The sequence below is a fragment of the Macrotis lagotis genome, chromosome 1 (assembly GCF_037893015.1).
Source record: "Macrotis lagotis isolate mMagLag1 chromosome 1, bilby.v1.9.chrom.fasta, whole genome shotgun sequence".
NCBI lineage: Eukaryota > Metazoa > Chordata > Mammalia > Peramelemorphia > Peramelidae > Macrotis > Macrotis lagotis.
The window spans coordinates 517159950-517185812 of NC_133658.1; positions in this window are offsets into that span (position 1 = coordinate 517159950).

Below are 25863 nucleotides of genomic sequence, written 5' to 3' on the forward strand. Positions count from 1 at the left end.
TGAGCTCCCAAGTGTCCTTTATTTGGAGGGGCTGCATGAGCTGAGTAAGCTGATGGGGTCTGAGCATGTGCCATACTTAGGCAGAAATGAAATCAAGACTATGTAATTGTGGTCCCAGTGATTACCCAGATCTAATCACCATCACTTCTTTGTCTGAGTGTCTTGAACAACCAAGACAAAACCTAACCTAAAGCATCTCTGAGAGCTCAAAGTAGAAGTTAATGCCAACCTATAGCAAAAATGAGGTTTAGATTCAAATTCTAGTACTTGGAGCTCGAGTAGATAAATGATTTGAAGAGAGAAAGTTCTCAATTTTGTAGCCTGAGAGTAGGGTCCATCTGTCTTTTACAGATAAGGAAACTGAGCACTGATATAGATTGCAAAAAGTCACTAAGGCAATTCTAATTTGGTCCTTTGTCTCCTTGCATATTTAGACAGAGTAGCCTCTGGAAGCAGTATTGTCCTGATATTTTACAGATCACCTATTCCTGAGAACATCCTGTAATATTGTTAGTGAAAAAAAGAATCATAGATCTCAATTCAATAATTCTCAAAATTATTATTTTGAGACCTTTCTTAAAGTTGGGAAAAAGACTGTACTCTCCTGTGACCAAATTTGCTTTGATTTTTTAATTCTCTTCTGGAGAAATTCCCAATAATCTTTACCATTTAGTCTCTAGATAACTCAGCTGTTTTTTAATTTATATGAGATTCTCCTCCCCCAAACTTGTTGGATTTCTTTTTTTCCCTAATAATTCTATGATCTAAGTGTATGGTGAAAATGGAAATAAGAAAACACATAGATTAATTTGTTTTATTTTAATAAGTTTCATTGACATATTTTCTGAATGTTAAACTGTCTCTTGTAAGAAATAAAATAATTGATAAGTGACCACAGATGGAATTTTGCTTTGAATTTCTTGGTATATTTTTAAAAGAAAAAATAATTTTAGATGTATTTATTCATTTGGTGCAACTGAGGGGGTGTTTATGGATCTGTGAACACTAGATTGGACTAAAGGAGTCCGATATTCTAGTTTCAGGCCCTTTTTGGTGGTATTTTCCTTATCTTTAAAATGAGGAGCTTTTCCTAGATAATCTCTAAGATCCCTTAAAAATTCCATTATTTGATTCATAGAGCTGCTATGTTTTAGAAAGGGAAGATGCCAATCCTGTATCCAGGTTAAGAAATAATAACAGGTGGACAGATCTAGCAGACAGAAAATTCCATTTGTAACTTCTCAATATCTGAAGTCAAGGAGCACCTCTAGTGAAGAATTTAGGGAAGAACATGGATAAGATAGATCCACATGGATGGGCTTGAGCTGCTAAAATTGGACAGAACACATCCATTTGAGAACAAAGTACAATTCTATGGAAAATAAGGCGTTAGAGTCATGGATTGAAAACAGCATAAGGATAGTTTAGAGCTGCATTGTTACCACTTGAAAATATTAAAAAGAACCAGAGAAAAGTTTCCAGGAAGTTGGATGGCTCCTTTATGGAGCATTTAGGTAAAAACAGGATTTCCAAGACTTTCACAGGCTTTGGGGGAATGGAGGGGCTGCAATCTTTGGCACTGCTGGTAGAGGAACTTCCCATATCCAGAAATTCAAAGATTCATCAAATATCCAAGAAGGATTCAGTGTGTTGGTTTCTTGCTTCCAGTATCATTTGTTGTCTTCAGTAAAGATAAAGTATTTGAAGAGGTAGTATATTGTAGTAGAAAGAATGCTCAATTCAGAGTCAAGAGACCTGGACTTGAATCCTCCTCCAAATTCTACTTAGGTCACCATGAGCAGCTCTACTTTGTCTCAGAATCTCAGAAGCTCTATTTGTTCAAATGTCAAGGTAGGAATCCTGTCAAGATTAAAGAATGAGAACGTTGTTTTGCATTAAAAAATATTTGCCTAAAGACTCCAATGAAATGAAACTGAATGAAGTTACCCCCCCAATGTACACAGAAAAATAATATGCCCTCAAAATATACAGGAAAACAATATATACAATGACTATAATAATGAAAAGAATAAAGTGAAGTCAAATGCTATGGAGTTACAATAAATACTTCATCAAATGCATCTCCCTTCCTTTCTTAGAGAGATGGGAAACCCTGAATAAGTAATGTCTCCTAAACTGTTAGTCTTTTTTGGTTGGTTTTACTTTACTGTTTTTCCTTTCTACTTGGTGTTATAAGCTCACAACTTCATCATCTTGATCCATGCAATGATTAGCTGTGATTCTGGAGGAGGATGTATGATGAAACATAATAGGAAATAAGCATGTCTTAAGTGCCTCCTATATGCCAGCCACTGTGATAAAGACTTTATAAACATTTATCTCATTTTGATCCTTACCACAACAACTATGGGAGATGGATGCTATCCCCATTTTATAATTGGGGAAACTAAGTGACTTGCCCAAGGTCACACAGCTAGTAAGTATCAGAGGTCCTTTTTGATCTCAGAGCTTCTAGATTCCAGGCCCAATGCTCTATCTATTGTGACACCTGTCACTTAGTTGCCTGAGAGGTGATGGACTTGGTACAAATTGAGATAAACATTTTTGCAATGTGACCAATCTGGAAATTTGCCTTTCTTAATTACACAGGTTTATTACAAGGATTATTTTTTTCTTTTTCAAGTAGTGATGAGAGAAATTGAAAACAAATTTTATTCATTGATAAAGGTATTATTTTTTTTTAGATTTTTGCAAGGCAAATGGGGTTAAGTGGCTTGCCCAAGGCCACACAGCTAGGTAATTATTAAGTGTCTGAGAGCGGATTTGAACCCAGGTACTCCTGACTCCAAGGCCAGTGCTTTATCCACTACGCCACCTAGCCACCCCAAATTTTATTCATTGAAAAAAATTAAATTAAATAAAGTGAAGATTTACTGGGACTTGGGGAGTAGGGTTCAAAGGAGTAGATCTACGTATGACTAAGTGTAAATGAAAGAAAAATCAAATGAATGTCCTACAAAATCTTTTAAAAAGAAAGAATTTTTTCCCCTATATTAACATAAGCATTCCTATTTACACCACATTTGAAATTGTGCTGGCATTGATGCTCTATCACTGATAGACTAGTAACTCCCCTGGCCTTGGGTACTCTTTGGCTCACTGAAATCACATTCAGGATAATTGATTAATTCATAGTAAATTTCAGCATATTTAGTCTAAACGCTTGGACTAGGCTTTTAAAGGGGGGGGGGGGTAGCGAGAGACACACAGAATGAACAAGAGGTGAAAGATGCAAATTATAGAGGGGTTACAGAAAGAAATCCTGGAATGGAAGTCTGCCTTTGCACATGGTCCCTCCAGAGGAATGCTTGACCTTCAGTAAGGAAAGAATCAAATAGGTCCAAGAAAGGAGGGACCCCACATGGCCTCAGAAACATCAGAGACCAGAAGCGGTGGCAGGGCTTTGTAGAGTTCTCAGGACAAGGATGGAATGACCAGAATGTTCTTGGAAAGGGGGAGAATTCAAACTATGAGGTAGAAAAGCAAACTTGAACCTCATGTCCCATAAAGGCTGTGAGTCATGTGGACTAGGAAGGTCTTAGGAATTAGGGTAAACTCTTCAATGACATTAATACTCAAGGGCTGAAGTCCCCCGTTACAGTAAATAGTAATTCCCAAGAGTATAACTGTATAAAAGACTGTATAGATCAAAGTGAGGCATGTCTGGTCATGAGTCTTATAAGACTGGTGAAATCATTTGATCTGGGACTACCAGAGGCAGAATTTGAAATTCAATAAATCTAGGAGTTTTTAAGGGGTGAATTAATTAAATGTTTGACCAAATATATCAGGTTAATTTATAAGTTGCTAATTTTATAATCAAATGAAGTTACAAACATATAAATGGCCTTTAGTGAAAAAAAGATTCCCCACTCTTGGTAAAGATACAGGGGAGGAAGAGACCACCTAGATAGAAAAGGAGTCCTAGTGGTTAGGGGAAGGAAAGTTGCTTTGACTATTCATGGACTCAGAATGTTCTTTATGTTTTATGGTAGATTTTTGTTGTTGGATTAAATCAGAAGTTCTCAAAGTGTGTCTTTGAGATCAAAACTATTTTCATAAAAATACAAAAATACTTGACTTTCTATTATGTAGCATATAATCAAAAGGGAATTTATTAATTTTTAATAATGTAGAGGGATCCTGAGACCAAAACGTTTGAGAACTGCTTGGTTACAATCAAGCCTTCCCTTATTTAATGTATTGTTAGTCCAAGAACTTTCATGGGAACTAAGAATCTTTGCTCTAGACTGAGTTGGATGACCTCTACTTTTATTGGAATTAAGAGAAATATAAGACATCATGGGAGTGATTTGTAAGATGTTCCCAAAACTGAACCTAGTCCATCTAAGTTGGATGAAGAGGAGTTGATCTTAAAGATGAGACAAAGTGGGTGTGATGAAGAGACCCCATCTAAAGTACTCCATGTATGAGGTAGAACTGGCAGTTTTGTGACATAGCAGAAGGTGGGACTCAGGGAAGAGGTAGGTTCCGTGAGAGAATTCCTTTCTTTTTTTTTTTCTTTTTCTTTAAGGCAATGGGGTTAAGTGACTTGCCCAAGGTCATACAGCTGGGAAATTATTAAATGTCTAAGTCTGAATTTGAACTCAGATCCTCCTGACTCCAGGGCCAGTGCTCTATCTACTGCATCACCTAGCTGCCCTGAGAATTCCTTTCTTAATTCACAATTTCAGGAGTGTTCTCTGGGTGTAACCCCAAACTAGGTTGGGCAGGGAAGTCAATTCAAATGATCACCTTGGTATCACCTCAGGTCCCCTGAGTGAACTTCAGCAAATCCTAATCTTGGCATTCAAGATCTTGATTCTTTAGAACCAATCTGTTTTTCTAACCCCTATCCTAGATGACTTCTGAGGTTCCTTCTAGTTCCAAATCTGGGACACTAGAATCAGGTTGTTTTTGAACAACACTTTTTCAGCTGGGTCTCTATTGTCTAAATGTTCTGTGGACTGAATCATCTTCATTTCTAGACTCTGTTTTATAGATTACAGGGGAGATGTTAAGCCAGTGGCTTGAGGCCAAATATAACCAGTAAAACTCCAGAATAATTAAAAGATATTTATCAAAAGAAAATATTGCATAAACATAGTAAAATTGCATTTTAAAACTAAGTCAAGATGCTACCCCAGATATTTTTAATGTAAGATTTAGGGGTCCAGGGTGCAGCTAGGTGGCAGAGTGGACAGAGTACCAGCCCTGAAGTAAGGAGGACCTGAGTTCAAATATGAGCTCAGACACCTAATAATTATCTAGCTGTGTGACTTTGGATAAGTCACTTAACCCCATTGCCTTGCAAAAATCCAAAAAACCCCCAACTTCGAATTAGGTCACAAAGAATCAGACACAACTGAAAAAAGTTATCCTCTGCCTGAGCCACTTAGAAGGAAACATGGAGGAGAATTATTAGATAAATTAGGTGCTTTAAACTTAACATATGATTTCATAATTTACAAAGCATTTTCACATACATGAATTTGATCTGAGCTCATAATACTCCTGTGAATGATTGAGTCAGGTGTTATAACCACATTTGTCTAAAGTAGAGGCAGGGAATGTCCTATAAGGCTGTAAAACTCATTTGGTCTGATACTGTCACAGTAAATGCAGGCAGGATATGGAATTCAATGAATCTAGGAACATTTTAGGGTTGAACTAATTAAATGTTTGACCAAATATAGCAGGATAAATTTTAAATTGATAATTTTGTATGACCCTTGAATGAAATTATAAATATTCAAATGACCCTTGGTAGAAAAAAAGGTTTCCTATCCCTGGACTAAAGTTACAGAACTAATATAGAAAACAGGCCTCTGACTCCTGTTTCTTCCTTATTTGTCATATTGTCTATGGATTGTGTTTAATATGGGTCCATGTTTTTTCACACATTTTCAGATGGTAAAATACTTTCTTGTACCCTGCTATTTGTGTATTCATTGGAACCTAGCTGATGTGTCATAAATTCAAATGTGGTTTTCCTTAGAGAAATACTACATCTTCCTCTCTCCCATTCTTCCCCATTACTGCCCTGCTCCATCATTGATTTCTATTTTTTCTATTTTCTATTTTTTCTATTAAATAGTGGTAAGAGAGGTTGATTATAATATTGCCAGACAATATGATAACTTCTCTTGGGATGTGAAATATTAATAGATTAGCTCTCGATGGAACAAGGAACTCTCATGGGAACTGTATGCAGGATGCAGGACTGAAGAACAGTTTGATGGGTTCAGGACATGCCTTCAATTGGAGTCTGGAGACAGACCATTGAGAGCTTATTATGTATTCTACATGTAGAAAAGCATTATAGTATAATAAAAATAGTATTGGAATAGAAGTCAGATATTTGAGCTTTAGTTTCACCTAGATTGCCATTTTTCTATGGGATCCAGGCACTAGTTTTCTTTTTCTCAGTAAAATAAGATGATTGCATTAGATGAATTCTAAGTCAGCATAGTGTGGCAAAAATTTCACAGGACTTGGATTCAAAAATCATCTCTGGATCTTGCTGTCTGTTTGATTGAGAACAAATCACTAAACCTCTCTGGGCTTCAGTCTTTTCATTTGGAAAATGTGAATAATAATTTCTAGGCGTAGGGTGGCTTAACAGGTAGAGAATTGATAACAGAGACAAAGGAAAAAGGTCTGAGCCTTTGGTAGTTCAAGACTCTGGCTAAGTCACTTAATATCCTGGTATCTTAAGGCTATAAGTTATGTGGTGGATGGAACACGGTCTGGAGTCAGGAAGACATGAGTTCAAATCTAACCTCAGACACTTTCTATATGGGTCACCCTGGGCACTCTAATCACCTTTGTCTGACTTAGCTTCCTCTACTGTAAAATGGGGATCATAACAGGACCTGTCTCCTAGGGTTGTTGTGAGGATGAAATGAAGTAATATTTGTGTAATGCCTAGCACACAATAGGGTTTAATAAGTGCATATTGCCTCTCCTCTCTCTCTCTGAGATGATCTATATTGGGAGAATAAACTTCTTCATGGAGAGTTCTCTGAACCAATGAAATCACATTTCCAGGACAAAAAAAGAATGTACTTACCATAACAGAGTTGTTGTGAGGCTCTCAGAACATATGAAACTGATATATAAGTCAGTTATGAAATAATGCAAAACACTGTAAATGTAAGTACAAAATAAAATCTCTTAGAGCACCAGACCTGCAGTTAGGAAGACTCATCTTCTTGGGTAAAAATCTGTCCTTAGGCATTTATTATATGCATGACCATAGTCAAGTCATTTAATTTTGTTTTCCTCAGTTTCCTCATCTGTAAAATCATCTGGAGTAGGGAATGAAAAACCACTCCAGGACCCAAATGGGGTCACAAAGAGTTGGACACAACAGAACAATAACAAAGAGAACCCCTGCCTCCAGAAGCCAGTATAACAAAAAGAAGTAGAGAGGGTGGCTCCAAAAAAAACTGTAGCATGCATGGCAACTGCCCCAGTAAACCTTCTGTGCAGGTGAACTAAACCAGATTGAGGTACATAACCAAGGAGGTCTCAAACCCATTGGTGAATTAGGGGAATGTCTACCCTAATGTGAAGACTTCTCCTGGCAGAACAGGCAGATGAGAACATGTTCCTATGGTCACGAAGGCTGCTGAAGCAGGCTCTGTGGAGTCCTTAGAGTTTTTTCAGTCATCCACTTTATCTTGGGTCATAACCAGTCATATCCATTTTTATCCATCTACTGGATTCCAATGACTCTGGAAGAGAGACTGAGGCCAACAACTTTGTGCAACTTTTCCTTGTTTAAATAAAATTTATGTGTGGGTCAAAAAGCTAAGAGAGGCTGTTTTGGTGAGAGTAGTTCCAAAGGTGTTGGTTGGAGCCACAAGAGAGTCAGTAGACCAAATGTAGAGGTATAGTTAGTTGAATTAGAATTTCCATAACAAGAGGCAGTGCTGTGGGGATGACAGCCTGGATAGGGTGTGTGAAATATGTTGCAGTTGGTCTGGGGTCAGCTAAGTATAATGCGGGCTGGGTGAGTTTCTGATCTCTCACTCATCAGTTTTTTTAGGGGGGGCAATTCTAAAACTGAAAGGATTAAATTCCTCAAGACACTGTCTCTGGACTTTTGGAGGTCCTCTTATTGTTATCATCTTTTTTAGTTCTAACAGGCTATGATTTGAATTATCTTTCCTTCTGTGGTCAATGCAAAATTCAAGTACAACACAAATCAAATTAGTCCTCCTCCCATCCCCATTTAAAAACACTCATCTCCCCCACCCCCACCCCCAGGATAAATCCATGTTAATGTTATCCATTAAGAAGACCCTGATCTTAAAACAACTTTTTCTTAGCAACCTTAATATTTTGGTTCAGGACTGGTATAGGAATTCAGGTTCAGAATTGGAATAACAATGAGCATATACAATTCCACACAAAGAAATTTACTTAACAGGGGAAGATTTTTAAAAGGTACAGTCCCTGATGCAAGTGGACAGGCTTCCCTGTTTCTGTTGAGGGCAACTCCAATTATTCACTCTCAAGAATTTAGTGACATTTTTGACTTTTCCATCTCCTTTAACTTCCTGAAACATCAGCTGCTCAGTTTTATCAACTCTCTCCCCATAATATCTCTTGTATCCACACCCTTCTTTTCACCCATAATGATAGCTAACATTTATATAGTGCCTACTTAACACTGGGCAGTAATCTAGATGCTTTACAAATCTCATAACAACTTGAAAGGAATGTAGCATTATCATCCTCATTTTACAATTGAGGAAATTAAAACAGAGATTAAATTATTTGCCCAAGTCCCACAGCTAGGCATGAAGATTATCCTTACTCTTAGCTTTACTACAACTACACTGATTTAGAAGTTTATCATTACATGCTTGGATAATTGTTGTTCTTCTAGTTTCCCCTTTCTCTAAGTAATTTTCCACAAAGTTACCAAAAAATTCTTACCAAGACACAAGACTGACTCTCCTCAAAAGTATGAAATTCCTGTGTCTCTCTATTGCCCAAAGGATGAAATACAAACTCTTAGACCTGGAATGTAAAAGCATCCATACTGTTTTGTCAGACATCCTTTTCAGTCTTATTTTGCATTGTGATATTTGTGTATATCACATTTCAGTCCAGCTAGATGTGGTCTGCATCATGTTCTATCACCTGCTTCCATATATTAGCATGGTCTGTTTTCTATGCTAGGAATGCCCAGGACTCACAAGTGACACTGTTGAGCCTTCCCAAGTTTCTCCCAATACACATTGTTGGTCCTCTGTTCTTCCTTAAATTAGATTGTCTAATTAAGATTGTCAACAATATTTATTAAGTATTTACAATGTACCAGGCTCTGATCTAGATACTAGGAATATAAATATAATCAGAAAACTAGTTGGTCCTTACACCTCAAGGAGGGCAAAAATAATACATATAAGCAATTGAAATGTATAGATGGACAGGGAGGTAGGGGAGAGAGAGAGGGAGAAGGTACCCACATGGAGATATGGGGAAGAAAATCTGTAGAATCAGAAATGGAGGTAGAAGAAGAATAAATGACTGGCTGTGACTTTTTCTTAAAAATGGAGGTTATCTTCTCCATGATGCATTTCCTTGTTTGTTGTTGTTTTTGCTCAGGGCCTAGCACAGTACCACATAATAAGTGTCTAATATTGCTGAACTGAATTGAGCCCCTCCTTCTCACCCCCCCCCCCCCCCAATCTCCCTACTTGGCAGATGAACCAAGGCTGAAGGATTGGGATAGGCTGAGCCTCAGATGGGGAAGGTTTACAGAGGAACACAGGCTCTGGGATTTTGCAGCTCTTTATATTAAAGGAGATGAGTTTAATTTAATCAGTTCTGTTTGCTCAGGAAGGCTGATCCAGCCATGTTTTCCAACTTCAGAGGACCACCAGAGCTGGATTCTTGCAAATGGGGCAGTGGCAAGATCTGGCATAGGAAGGCAAAATTTCTGGCCCTGGAGAGTCTGCCAAAATAACAATAACAATAATAGTGGCATCTGGTTGGTCTAGTCAGTGTGATTTCCTTCCTTCCAGGAACTCAGAGCATTTGTGCAGACATTACCTCATGGATCTTTCCCACTTTCCCCCTAGGGAGGAAACTAAGCATCACCTATTATTATCCTAAATAGAATGTGAAGAAACTGAGGTAAAGAGAGATTAAATGGATTGCCTCAAGAAACTGGGCTAATCAGAGGTTGTACCCGGGACTTGTGCCTCTGGCCTTTGAGACCACACTGACCACAAGCATTCACTCCAGTCTCACCTTCTGAGCAAACTGATTCTCCATCTGTGAGATATGCATCTGTCATCCCAGCTGATGCCTAGTCATGCTTAATGTAAAACCTCAAACCAAAGGCCTTTATCAATCTATGTCAGTGTGTCTCTAACTGGGGATGGTGGGCAAGTTGCCAAAAGGTTGCCCAGACTGAACACTTTTAGACTGACCTCCCAGAGCAGTGGGAATAATCATGATGGATCAGGCTGGCTGGCGGCTTCAGCATGGATCTCATGGAACGGCTGCATCTTAGTGGGGGCTCTGGGGCCTCATCACTAACTTGGTTAGATTTGGAAGCTCAGGTTTACACGTTCACTCCAGGGAGATTTGACAGGGAATCTATTTAAGCTAACCAAGCTCTCAAGAGACTAATCTGGAGACCAAGATGCCAGCTTATTAATATGGGGGGGGGCACGAATTAGACCTAGTTGTCTGCTCACCTGCTAGGTAGACCCACTCTGGAGACCTGGCTATAGATGACTAGGAGGAGGTAGGGTGGGGATGAATACAGATTCAGGGCAAAAAGATTTGGATAATAAAACCCAAGGGGTGTTTTCATCAAGAAGTGGCAAGAAGCCTGTGTAAGGAAAGCAGAGATGGTATGAGACCCAGGGAGGGGAATTGAGACAGTGCCCCACTGACTGGTAGGATTCCATCTATAGAGAATAGCACTGAAGCATTGTGCTTAAGGGGATAAGTGGGAGCTCTGGAAGGAACAAAAAGTATATTTTCTTGAAGCCTCAGAAAAACTGGAGGGAATAGAAAAGTTCTTAAGACATGAGTTAGTGTTAAGTGAACTAACTTAGACAGCTGGCTAGGTCCAATGGGAAGACCTCAATGATAGGTCCTGTGAAAACCATGGGCAACCTGGGATAAGTTTCAATATCCCTTCCCTTTCCCCCCCTCCACTCCAATTTCTCCAGCTTTGACTCTCATCTATTTTTTTTTTTTTAATTTTACTTATTTAAGGCAATGGGGTTGAGGTCATACAGCTAAGGCAATTTTTAAGTGTCTGAGTCTGGATTTGAACTCAGGTCCTCATGACTCTAGGCTCAGTGCTTTAACCATTGCACCACCTAGCTGCCCCCCAATATTTACCTACTCTGGATGAGGTTTACTTTGGGAACCCAGTTAAGCAAAATCTATGTCTTTCCCCCTTTAACACAGAGCTCCCAGAGATTCGCTTTCCTCCCAGATAAAAGGATTCATTTTTTAAAGTGTCTGGTAGAAGGCTGGGTTGGCAGAGGTCTAACAAATCAGAAGGTAGAGCCTACCTATCTGTCCCTTTGCTGCCCTGCACCAATGATTTAGTTTTCCTAATTTCTGGGTCTTCTTCAGCATTTTACTCAAGGACTTGAAGATAAAAACTTGAATTGAGATAATTCATAAACAAGGGCTGGAGGGGGGTCCTGTGCCCCACACTGTAGTTTGCTTGCCGGAATTATGATTTTTTTAAAAATTAAATTTAATTTCCAGATCAGAATTCTCTCCTCTCACCTTTCTTCTCCCCCATTGAGGAAAAAGGGGAAAAATTACAAGCATTTACAGTCAGGCAAAAATAAATAGATAATTAAATAATCAAATGAATGAATAAATAAATAAATCTTACACTGGCAAGGTCCAATCCCTTCTTCACCTTCTCAAAAAAAAAAACCCACTTCAATTTTCGTTCTGAGTTCATCACCTCTATCTAGAGGTAGCTAGCATGCTTCTTCCTGAGTCCTCTTGGAATGGAGGTTGATCGTTGTGTTGATTAGAGTTACTAAGTCTTTCAGAGTTGATTATTTTTTACAACATTGCTGTTACTGTATAAATTGTTTTGCTTCTGCATACTACACTTACTACATCTCCTTTATTATTTCTTACAACATAATAGCTTTCCATCACCTTTATATACCATAACTTGTTCAGCCATCTCCCAATTGATGGGCAGCCCCTCATTTTACAATTCTGTGCCACCATAAAAAGGACTATACATATTTTTGTTCAAATGGATCCTTTTCTTCTTTCTTTGATCTCCCTGGGACATCAAAGGTAGGGGAGGGGGAGGAAGAGAATAAACATTTCTAGAGTGTCTTCAAACCGTGCACTTTACTAATCTTAACTCATTTGATCCTCACAACAATCCTTTGAGGGATTTTAAGTTGAGGAAATTGAGGCAGATAGGAGTAAAATGAGTTGCTCAAGGTCACACAGCTAATAAGTTTTCTGAAACCAGATTTTAACTCAGGTCTTTCTGAGTTCAGGTCCAGTCTTCTATCTACTTAGCCATTTAGCCATTTATCTGCCTTTACTATGGTTTAATATATAGCTAAGATTTTTAAACAAAACAGCTAAAAACAACTTTACTCCATTCAAGAAGATTGACAGTCTGATCTGGGTCTTTGAGTCCCAGAGTGTAAGAGCTCCAGGGGAGCCCAGTTCTGATATATACTCATATGGGTCAATTAGACCATAATGTCCTTTCCTATACTCTAACTTCCTTAATGGAGACATTCCCAAATTAGGATTTCCATTCATCTTGGGAATTTTTGATGGCCAGGTCTCATCTCTCATTAGCCTTGCAACCTGTTATATAACCCTGTACTTTTTTCTCTTCTATTTAAAAATGTTCTTCTAATTTTCTTTTCAAATAATTTTTCCTTAAAAAATTCTACAAGCCATGTGGTTAAAGTAGACATTTTCTCTGAATTCTTAAATTCTTTTTATTGACCCTATATTGAAAGAAACCTTGGGGGTAGATCCTTGGAGAATGTTTGCTCCATGATATGAAGACTTTTTTCTGGTTTTTTTTTTTTTTTTGGTCTTTGAAACATCGGGGCTATGTATAATCTATATCAGATTGCTTGCTGTTATGGAGAGGGGGAGAGGAGAGAGGGAGAAAATTTTTTTTTTTTTAGATTTTTTTTTCAAGGTAATGGGGTTAAGTGGCTTGCCCAAGGCCACACAGCTAGGTAATTATTAAGTGTCTGAGGCCGGATTTGAACCCAGGTACTCCTGACTCCAAGGCCGGTGCTCTATTCACTGCACCACCCAGCCACCCCTGGGAGAAAATTTTATAATTCAAAATCATTTTAAAAAATGAAAGTTGAAATTTGTCTTAATATGTAATTGGAAAAAAATAAAATACTATTAATTTCTTAAAAAGGAACTTTAGTTTCTAGTGTAATGTGGATACTTAGTAACTGGTTGTTGAGTGGAATTAAATGTAGTGGATCTAATCCCTACTGTGAGACCTTGAATAGGTAAATTTATTTCTTTGGGTTTCAAGTTCTCAAAATGAGGGGGTTCACATACATGATTTCTAATGTTTCTTTTTAAAACATAGGTTTGGTTATGTTCAAGAAGCTTTGGTATGTCTCATTAGTATGGGATCAAATACAGATGGATTGGGAGTCTGGCACCTAAGGTGACTTCATCCAAATGGAAGAACCTAGGGTATTACTTTTGGGAGACTGAGGTTTGTAGCACCTGTGAATATTCTATGTAGTTGGGAATAGTCTTTCTTCATTGGTTAGTAGCCAGAACTGTCTTCTAAATGGCCTTTCTCAGTACTGTGGCTACTTTTGTGATTACTCTGAAGGTGGAGAAGATCCAAATTCTCAGTCAGTGAGATTATGTGCTGAGGATCCTAGCACCTCCTTCTAAAATCAGGTGGTTCTCCAAGAATAGGTCTGGGTCTTTTACTTTTTCTTTTGTTTCTGTTTTAGGTTTAGGGAGTAGAATTTTTTTTTAATTTGGTCTGGGGGGCTTCGGCCATGATGATCCCTGAAGGCAGGAATCCAGGTTAAATATCTGATGTTAGTTCAGCAGGAGGAGCAATGTCTAGGGACTTCAGGTCAACAGAAACTGGCATTGAAGACGGCTTTGGACAAGATATTGATGGGATCAAGGTTATGTAGGAATTGACCTAAACTTTGAGTGTAATTCCGCCTTCTCCCCTTTCCTCCAGAGTAGTCTAGGGTGAGAGTATATATCCTAGCTCCTAGAGAAAATGTTTATTCATTTATTCTAGCTATATTTTTGAAGGAAATATTCCTCTGTAAAAACTAAGCTGATGTTCAGTGGTTAAATGAAATTGGGATGCTAGTCCTTAGGTCTCTAAAAATGGAAGGTATACAGTTGGAGGGAACTTGAGTGGATTATAAAGAAAAGAGACATAGCGAAGGACCTCAAGGTGCTTGAGAACTGGAAGGGGTAAAATAGACTTGGCCCTGATAGAATGGGCCCAGAGTCAAACTGCTCTGTTTATCATTTAGAATTCTTTACAGATTATTAATTTATCTCCCTCATTTATTTTGTATTCCAACCAAACTGAACTATTTCTTGTCTCTAAAAGGAAAGTTCATTTTCCCTTTCTGTGGGTTATCCTCATACCTAGCATTCTTTCCTTCCTCTGTCTATTCCATCACCTAGAACCCCCAACTCTCATCAGGGTTCAAGTGATTCTTCCTCCTTTCTGAGTAGCCTATTCATTAGTACTTCTCCCTCCCCAATCACTTTATATTAGTTTTGTTAATTTATTTGATATATTTATTTATCTGTGAGATTTTACACCCGCTCCTTTCCTCCCAGGTTTCACAGAATGCTGGATCCTTGAGAGGATTATGGGCAAAGCATTTAAGCATTTTGGGTCTCTGGTGATCCTCTATAAAATAAGAGGGTTAGCAAAGATAGTCTCAGTCAGTCATTCAACAAGTATTTATGAAGCCCTTAATATGTCAGATCATAAGCACTGGGGATTAAAAAAAAGGGTGGAGGGAAAAAAAAAGGCCTCTCAAATCCCTTTTGACCCTAAATCTGAGATCTTGTGATCCTACAATGGTCTCACTTTTGTATTTATCTCACCAGTGCCAAGTGTAATGTCTGATATGGCATAGATTTATCTAGATAAATGTTCACTGATTGGTTAAATACTTTCAACTGTAACAGACTGTGAATTTCTATTCCATTCAAACTTGTGCTTAAATTGCACCCCTCCTTGCATTTGTCTCCACATACTTTAGAAACATTTTTCAGTTACTGCACTTTTGGTGATTATTGTCTGTATATCTATATATCTATCTATGTATCTATTAAGGGACCTTAATTTCATCCCCCCCCCCCCCAAAAGAGTTCTCTAAATCACATAGTAGAAAGGCTTTGTCCTGAGGCTTCCTTTGGATAACTTCCCACAGTTATAGGGACTCTCAGTATCATCACAAATCATAGAGGGCATTTCTCCCCTGACTTGGGAGATATAACCTCCTCCAACTTATGCTTCAATAATCTTTTGCCCTGAGTCTTAGAAATCACCTTATTGTTGAGCTTAGAGCTCTCTATTCACTGATTATTGCTTTTTTTTTTCTCCTGCCTTGAAGTTCCTCCTTTGGTTAAAGTAGAGATCAGTATTAGGACTCTTGGAGAAGGGAAGGAAGAGATATAGATGGATGAATTCTGAGGCACCAGTTTGTAGTTGGAGGAAGATGTGAACTCTCACTGTTCTGACCTGTTCTACTCCAAGGAAAATCACTTCATGGTTGCACTAAAGTTTCGCTTTGGAAAAAACAGAGCCTGGCTCTTGAGTTTAAGTGGGATCTTGGCAAAGGAGGGGGAGCAGACAAAGAAGTAGAACTTTTAAAACATGGAAAGGGTGAGGGGAAAATTCTCTTGTTGGAGAGGAAGGTTCTCCAGATTGCACTTGGCAATTACTGCTGACAGCCTCTATTGTTTTTCCATTGAAACCTTTAGCAAGAACTTCTTTTTTGAAATTATAATTATTTTTCTTCCCTAGTCACCTCCCAGATGTCTTTTCACCTTTGCCCAAAGCCTGTCTCTTTGTCATTGTCAGTACCTGGAAGTGGGGTCTACAGATCTTGGGAGATTCCATTCCTCCTGCAAATCTGCAGAAAACCTTTCACAAAGGAGACAGTTGATAGGGGAAGCAACAGAAGGCAGGAGATCCAGGACAATAATGTGTCTTCATTTTATTTCATTTTTTCTTTTTCCTGTATGTGTGTGTGTGTTTCCCTTTTTTTTGATAACCTTTTTTAAAATTTAAATTTCTTTTCAATTATATGTAAAGATAGTTTTCAGCATTCACTTTTTGTAAGATTTTTTTGGTTCTACATTTTTTAAGCCTTTCTCCCTTCCCCATGACATCAAGTTAATCTGATATAGGTTATACGTGTACAATCATATTTAACACATTTCCTGTTTAGTCATATTGTGAAAGAAGAATCAAAACAAAAGAGAAAAAAGCAATGAGAGAAAAACATAAAACAGATTTTTTAAAAGAGAAAATGATATGCTTTGTTCTTCATTTAGCTTTGGTCTTCATTCAGACTCCAATGTTTTCCCCTTGAATGTGGATGGCATTTTCTAATACAAGTCTTTTAGAATTGTCTTTGCTCATTGTACTGCTGAGAAGAGTTAAGTTTATCATAGTTGATCATCATACAATGTTGCTATTAATATGTACAAATATTCTCCTGGTTCTACTCACTTCACTCAACCTGTAAGTCTTTACAGATTTTCCTGAAATCTAACAGTAGCATGTATCTTCATAAGTCTTCTAGAATCATGGTTTAACATGCAATTAGAATTCTTAAATCTTCTAAAGTTTTTAGTTTTGACACGTTTGTTATTATATGAATTATTCTCTAGGTTCTTCTGCTCACTTCACTCTGCATCAGTTCACATACATCTTCATAGGTTTTTCTGAAATTATTCCTTTTTTAATTCCTTATAGTACAATTGTCTTCCATTATATATCATAACTTGTTTAGCCATTGCCTAACTGATGGTCACTGTCTTAATTTTTAATTCTTTACCTTTACAATTTTATTTTATACATGAGTCCTTTTCCTCTTTCTTCAATTTCTTTGGGGTATAGGCCTAGCCAAGGTAATTCTAAGTCAAAAGACATATGTAATTTAATGACCTTTTGCTCTCCAGAATGGCTGTACCAATTCACATCTCTACTAGTAATGCATTAATATTCTTGTTTTCTCACAGCTTTACCATTATTTGTCATTTTCCTTTTTTTCTTCTTTTCTCATTTTTGAAGGGCAGTATACCAAGGCTTCTAATAGAAGGTTTGAACCTATCAAGGACATGATTAGTGAATGATACTGGACTTTCTAGGTGAAATTGGCTTGCATATTTAGCCTCTTTTCTGGCTAAAATAAAATCACTTTTTCTTCCACATCTTGACTAGGGTTGGTTCCTAATTGGTTCTTAAATTCCCTCCCAGCTCTAATCTTGTGATCCTGTAATTCTGCAGCATTCTGAATCTTGTAGGTAAATTGGGGTCTATGCTAGGAGCAGACAATATTATCAGTGGCTAACAATTCAGAAAGAGGTCAGTTTAACCAGAGCCTGTAAGAAATTGGGGGGGGGGGGGAGTGGGAAGTACTAAGCTTGTATGCATAATGCAAAGGTCCTTCTCCAAGATCTTTCAGCTAGGGAGCCTGAGAGAATAAATAAGAGACTACTGAAGACCATCTGGCTGGGTCACTGGTTCTCTATCCCTATCTATCATTTATCTGTTTCTCATCTGTACGTCTATCTGTCTTTGTCCCTAGCCTTCTATATGTCTATATAGCTATGTATCTATTGCTGTCATACCTTGTGATGACAGCCGGACATTGTGTCAGGAGTCTGCTAGGTTGTACTGTACAATAGAATTCTGACTGTTGGGGAGCTGGAATCCACATGATGGCTGATGGACAGCCAGCAGCATTTGGCTGACTGAGCACAGCTAACATGCATGCCGCCTGCCAGGCTTATTATGCTATTTGCCCATCTCTATTTACAGTGAGGGAACGGTTAGTCACCCCCCTCCATCCTGCTGCTCTCTTTAACTAGTTTCCTCCCCCCCCCATTTCCTTTGTCTCTGCCATCCACACCTACTTCACCACCTTCCTTCACCTTGACCTTGCAACGTGTTTGCTACTGTACTGGGAAACAAAGTAGCCCAAGGTTCTACTCTGAGGAATAGAATTTCTTAAATTTTCTTGCTTGAAAGAAGAGACTCTAAATTGACTAGCTAGGAATGGGATTAGAGAAGGTGGAAGAATAAGCTGCCAAGAGGTTTACTGTATCTGGCATTAGGGCTTGACACTTTATGAGAGAGAAAGAAAGATCAGAACTCAGAGGTTCTTTGTTCGAACTTCCTAGACCCCATCTTTGTCTTTGGGCATCCTCCTCTTGAGCCGTCCTTCCCCCACCACCAGTTTTTTCAGTTTTATTTCCTCTTCTCCACTAGACCCCATATCACACAGCAAGGCAGTCAGAGGTCAACTTCCATCCCTTTTGGAGGCCCAAGTCCCGGAAGGAAGAATCCCTTTGTGAGATTTTGAGGGAGCTAAGCAGCTTGGAACAAGGGTGTTGAACTCTGCTTTTCCCAATAAATACTAGACACTAGGATCCCCTTTTGTTCAGGTACTTGGGACTTTCTAATGGGTACATATTCCCCCTTAACAGAATCAGTGTGTTGGGGTTAGGGGGTAAGGGGAGGAAAGGAAAAGAAAGTCATGGAGTCAGAAATAGTAATACAGTATAAAATTGGCAATTACTGCTGACAGTCTCTATTGTTGAGGCTGTCTACCCTTTAATCTTGTTTCTTTGCCTTGAGTCTTTTCCTTAGTAGCCCTTCCCACTTCTCTTTGATTGGGGTGATGGGGGGGGTGGTTAGGTGTGGTAGTCTTGAAAAACTGGAGGGGTAGAAAAAGGTATGTGTGGGGGTTGGGGTGTGATTTCTCAGATCTCAGGAATCTAGGGAGAGCCCTAAAGGGTGGGCTAGCCACCAGAGGAATGAAATGGTAGCGATATATAATCAACCTCATTGTGGCCTTTTATTTCTGTCTTCCTGATACTTTACAGCCATTTATTAGTTCATCCCCAAAGTACCTCAGAGGGAGAGGGGAGGAGGAAGAGTGACCATGTGATTATACCCATTTCCCAGAAGAGGACTTTAGATCTTTAAAGAGATTTACCCTGAGCTATAGGATGACTCATTTAGGGAACATAGAATTCCTTTAATTCTTAAACCTATAGATTAACTCAAAGGATGAGGTAGAAGGCAGCTAGATGGCAGTGGCTACAGTGCTGAATTTGTAGTCTGGAAGACCAGAGTTCAAATTCTGACATTTTACTAGCTGTGTGCTTACCAAGGCAAGTCAATCTCGTTTAGCTTGAGTTTTTTCATCTGTAAAATGGTGGTGCTAATAAACCCCTCCCCCAAAGAAAAGTGTTATTATATACATGTGTTGGTTATTATTAGAAACTTTTCCTTAGGGATCCACTTTGCCTTCCAGGAGCTGGAAAGCTGAAACCTCTCAATGTCCACAGGGAACAAAGAAGTGGAAGGGAGGGTACTTCAGCAACAGGCTAATAGGCCTTTTAAATTCTACCCCCCCCCCCAACTCCAGAGAAGCCTTAGGGCTGCTCATTATCTCATAAAAATGTTCATACCTTTGTGCTAGAAGGGACTTTAAAACTCCTAGTTCAACCCATTACTCCTTTTTTATAGATGAAGAAACTGAGGCTCTGAGTGGCTGAATTTACTAGCCCAATGTCAGATCCAGGATTCCCACTCTAAATCTGCAGTTGTTTCTCATTAAATGCTAGTGAAGAGGAAGAAAAGAGTATGGGGGGAAGAGGAGGAGGAGAGGAGGAAGGAAGAAGAGTAGAAGGGTGAGGGGAAGAAAAGGAGGAAGAGGAGAGGAAGAGGTAAAGAGGGGGAGAAGATTAGAAGAGGAGAAGGGAAGAGGAGTAGAAGGGGAAGAAGAGGAGAGGGAGGAGGAGATGAGAAGAAAAAAGGAGAAATAGAGGAGAGGAGGGAAGAAGAGTGTGGGGGAGAAGAGGAGGAGGAGAAGGAGGGGAAGGAAGAGGAAAAGAGGGAGGAGGAGATGAGGAGAAGTAGAGGGAAGAGGAGGAAGAAAAGTGGAAGAGGAGAGGAGGAGGTGAAAGAAAAGGAAAAGGGAGAAGGAGGTGAGAAGAAGAGGGAAGAGGAGGAAGAGGGGGAGGAAAGAGAATGAAGAGGGGGAGGGAAAAAGAGTAGGAAGAGAGAGAGGAGTTGAAGGAAGATGAAAAGGAAGAGGTAGAGGGACAGGAACAGGGTTGGTGGAGAGGGAGAAGTGGGGGAGGGGAGAAGGAAGAGGAGAAAAGCCCTTTTGCAGATGGCTGGGTCCTCGGCCTGAGAATGAACCTAAGCAGGTGGGGGGTAAACCCCCAGCCATATTTTATCATTGAAGGGGGTGCCCTGGGAGTCAGCCTTGTCAAGCTCACCTGGCTCGATCACTCGTGACACAAACCGAGGCTTGGACCGATCGGACTGTAAATCAGTCCTTTAAAGCTCCCTCCCTGTGATTAGATGGAGGTCAGGAAAGGACAATGGGAGTCAACTGGGCTGCCCTCAGACCTATAGGTTCACAGTGTGTCGGGGCCCAGAGGAGGGAGCCTGGAGCCAAAGCCTCCCAGATTCAGAGCTCCACCCTTGAGTGTGCAGGGTAATCCCCCGGATCAGCAGGACTAGGGTCACTAGAAGGTCAGCGCTGACACAGGGCTAACCAATCAAGCAAGGCCACCTGCATGTTTAAATTCATCTTTTGGAGAGGGAGAGGGACAGCAAGCTGGGAGAGGGAGATGCTGGAGAGAAGATGTGATTTTTCCCCCTTTCTCTCCCCCCCCCTTCTGTGCCTGCTGCTCCTCCTATCTTGCTTATAGGCAGATTTATTCCAGTGTAGTTAAGACTTGAGAAATTATCAAATACTCTGTGTGTGTGTGTGTGTGTGTGTGTGTATGTGATGTCAGATGCATGCACAGAGTTTTTCATTGATCAAAGAGTTGTAACTGGTAGGATTCTTGAAGGTCATTTAATCCAAACCCTTAATTTTATAGTTAAGTTCACTAAATCTCATTGAGAATAAGGAATTTGTCCAAGGTCACACAGAGAGGTGAAAGAACCTAGGTTCTCTGACTCCAAATCCATCATGCTTTTCATTGCACCAGAAAAGGGAAACATGCAGTCAGTCAATCCACATGGTCTTCCATGTAGCACATATTAAGCTCTGGGGATACAAAAATAGTCCCTGCTCTCAGGGCGTTTACAGTCTAATGGAAGAAGCGGGGAGCAGCATGCAAACCACAATGTGCAATCAGGCTAGCTTTACAGGGTTTATATTTGAAATAACCTACAGGCAGACACTAGAATGAAGGAGGGTTGGAAAAGGAAGAAACACAATTGAATTCATCAAACTTTGATTAGGCTCCCACTCTGAAGGGCACCGTGGTTAGGTACTGGCTCCCATCCAGGAAGGCTCATGTGGACACAGATAAAGCTGTTATAGGGGCAGTTGTTGTTTTTCATCCTTTGCTCTTGAAGAGGACTGAAGACATGATGAGCACCATGTCTTGACTTACAAGTGATTTGGATGTAAGTGAGGCAGGGCTGTGCTGTCCTCCAGAGTCCTCCAATGGCATGGCAAGGTCAGGACAACTAGCTATGGCTCAGATGCAGTGGAAGACCTTGTTGACCTCAAGGGGAGATAGAAGTCAATTGGGCAAAGAAGATCCAAAATGCTTGAGAAAAATTCTAGGAGGGAGGGATCACTTTCAGTTGGGAGGAATCAAAAGAGGCTTCAGTGAGGAGGTAGCACAGGCTTAAGATGAAAAGAAGAATTCTGAAAAACAAATGAAGAGAGAGGGCATTGCAGGAATAGAGGATGACCTGTACTAATGGATGGAGGTTGCAGAAGGTGTGACTGTTTTAAAAACAACAGGTTTGACTAGAGCTCAGAGTGGGAGAAAGCAGGAAGATAGAATAAGACTGGAATTATAGCTTAGAGTCCCTGGTGGAGGTTTTTAAATGCTAGGCCAAGGAATTTATATTCTAGTCAATAGCCCACAGAAAAGTAGTTACTGAAATTTTTTTGATGTGGGCATGCCATGATCAGACCTGTGCCTTAGGAAGATTATTCTGGCTGCTGTGTGGAGGATGGGTTGGAGAAGAGAGCTAGGGAGACAGAGAGGAAGAAGGGATAGAAACAGAGAAGAAAAAGGTGACAAATATATATAGTCTGATGGAAAATTGTCAACTATTTTCTTTTCTTTTTTCTTTTTAGTCCAGAAGAATTACAGAATCAATTCATTCTTGTTATTTGTAGTATTTAGTTTTTTGTTCATCATATAACTGCTATTTACCTTTGAATTAAATTAATGCATTATGCAAAGTATTAAACTGAATTGAATATTAAAAGTCTTTTTTTGGGGGGGGGTTCTGTTTTTCCAGACCAAAAGCTATATTATCTCTTTTTTTTAAATGTAAGAAGGACCATTCATTAGCATTCCAAAAGGCAAAATCTGGTAAATTCATTAGTTTGGGACAAAACAGAATTCTTTGGAATTCTGGGTCCAAGGAGAGCTAGGCCATTGTTTACCTACCTTTCAGCTTCTAGCTTTGTTTAGGAAACCAGTTTTCACTTGCATGAAAAGATGTCAGAGGGACTGGCCTGTGTTTAGAGATTCAACATAGCAGGATCTCCTTTTCCCTATTGGTCATGAAATAAGTTTTGCGTTGGTTTTTTTTTTGCAACAGAGAGGGTCATCCTTTTCCTTCTGAACAAGAACTAAATAGAGATGAAAATGACATTAGTCAGGATGAGATCCTGAAAAGATGAAATGCTCAGCACTTCCTAGGACTGAATTTACCTGGATGTTGCCTGGTATTTGAGGACTTGAGGAAAGCTGAGACAACTTCGGGGTAACACATACACACACACACACACACACACACACACACACACACGTGAAAAATGTGAGGCTGAATGAAGAAGTCTGGCAAATAAATACCACCTGGTGTCAGTCGTAAGGTCCATGCTTTGAATTTTAGCATGGGGCTGTAAAACTCAACAGGATCAGTTTTACACATTGAGCTAGAAAGAGCCATGTGGCCATTCCAGCCGGGGTGGTTTTGTTTTATGTTCTGGATGGAAGGCAGACTGACCTAGTGAATAGAAAGAGACCTGAGTTCCAATCCTGTTCATAAGATTCAATAGATTGTATGACTATTGACAAATACCTCCTGGAGTCTCAGTTTCTTCTTCTTCTTCTGTAAAATAGGGATGATAATACTTATAAGGATTACAGAGCTTTTAAGAGGGAACTTTACCTACCAATCTCCAAACCTTTTTAAATAGCTATAGAAATGCCTATTGTTATTATTGTCCTGTGGTCGGGTTCAGAACCTAGTGATTCTCCAACACTGAAGAGAAGAAAAAGAAAACAGCAAAAAACATCCCAACAGGAAACCACCCACATACTGGACCCTCCCTCTTCCCTCCAGATCTTTTGTGCCTATATTATAAAGTGGTAGCTCCCTCCATCATCCCCAAGCCTTTGTTAAGATAAAGGTGCCTTTGGCTGAGAGCCAGCTTTCTGTCCCTGGGACCTTGGGCTTCAGAGTCTCTAAAGGCCACACAGAACACAAACCTCTCCCGGATTCTCAGGCTTCGGAGGTCCCCTGAATCTGTTTTCCCAGGGCGCCAATTTGTCTGACATTGTTTTTTTTTTTTTCCAGGCAGTTCTTACTGTCCATCATATAGTGTGTGTCCACAAAGATGGATGCTGCCCCTTAGAGCCCAGGCAGGCCACCCTGAGTCTAGATGGTCAGCCTTGCTAATTAAGAAGGTTGCATTTAAAAAAAAACAAACACACACAGAGTTGTAGACCAAGGAGAGAGAGTCTACAATTTCCAGGAATAACCCAGGCATTAATTCCAGTCAGGTTTAAATAGAAGTTAAGTGGCAAAAGAGAAAGACTGACAAGATTGGACGTATTCTACTGTATACAAAAGATTTTTAATCAGACTCGACAGGAACTTTCTTAAGTTCCCTTGTCTCAACCTTTCCTCTATGGCTACAAAGTTCCCTGAATTAACCAAAAGGACAGTTCAGGGAAAAAAAAAACAACAAAAAACCAAAAAACTTCCCAGGAGGTCTCTGGTGAGTCTCTGTTATGGGTACTTTGTCATAGTCTGGGTCCTCTGGATAGTTTCTATTAAATGGTAGATCCCTCTGGAAAGTGTGGGAGTTTTTTTTTTTTTTTTTTTGTTGGGGTAGAAGGGGTATAGTGTGTGGCCATTAGCAGCTTAAACATACATGATGCCCATGAGCACACAAATTATTAAGAGATATAGCATCTTTTACCATTTCCAGAGGGCTTTCCCTCTCAACTCTGGGAGGCACTACAAATATTAGGAACTCCCATTTTACAGATAAGGAAACTTGGGCCCAGAAGTTGACTTCTGCAGGGTCCTAAGACTCTTGACTAAGATCTTCTGACTGCAAAGTCAACCTTGTTGCCACCATGCTGAATTACCTTTTCCTTTCAATACTTTATATGCCTTGTCTCATTGGAACCTCAGAACCTGCCCCCTCCCAATATAATGTGCAAGTATTGTTATACCCATTTTACAATGAGGAAAGAGATTCAGAAATTTGCAAAAGGTAACACAGTACTGATGGTGGAAAAGTGTGTAGTTAGAGGAGTTAGACAAGTCTAATTTGTCTAATTTGTCTAATTAAGTGAACAAGTCACTTAATTTTTCTTGGTCTCATTTTCTATTTTTTGTTTCTGTGTCTCCAAGTACTTAGCCCCAGTGCCTGGCCTATTGTTGAGTTGAATTGACAATGAGAAGGTTGGAGTAGATGGTCTCTAAGGACCCTTTTCATGACTCCCAAGTCCAATTCTTTCACCACTCTGTCAGGATACATTTGCCTTATTTTCTTTTCCCCAGGCAGTCCTCACTGCCCATCAAAGGTGAATATAATCTTTTAAAAGCACAAACAGGGCACCCTGAGCCAGGGTGGACAGCTTAGCTAATTAAGACGGATGCATTTAAAACATAAACACAGAGTTAAAGGCTGGAGAATACTTTCTTTCCAGGGAGTTCAAATCTAGCCTCAGACATTTACTAGATGTGTGACCTTGGGCAAGTCACTTAACCCAGTTTGTCTCAGTTTTCTCATCTGTAAAAGGAGCAAGAGAAAGAAATGGCAAACACTCCAGAATATTTGCCAAGAAAACTGCAAAGGGGAGGACACACCGAAAATGTCTGAACAATAACAAAGGAAATAATAATCTCTAGAACCTCCTATAACCTCTCTCAGCTTCCGTTTTCTTCTTCAATAAAATGGAGACAATAATATCATTTACCTCCCAGGGTTGAATCAACTAAATCCAAAGGAGATAACTAGGGGAGTGCTTTGCAAACCCTTAGTTGGGGGTGGAATTAGTTCTGAGGAGTGAGAATTTACCTTTTGTTTCTTCTGAGAGGAAAAAGGTGCTTCAAATTCAGTTGGTAATGGATGCTCAGAGAAAGAGATGGGCTAAATATCAATGATAATCTGAAAGTCTCCTCCAAATGAAACACCTGTTGTGGGGGACCACAAGAATGCTCAAAGCCATTATTTCTCAGTAGTTCTGAAACAATAGAATTTTCTGGGGTGGGAGGAGGGAAGGTATGAGTGTTTGTAAGGGAACCTGGAGGGCTTAAAATCTTTCTTTGCTCAAAAC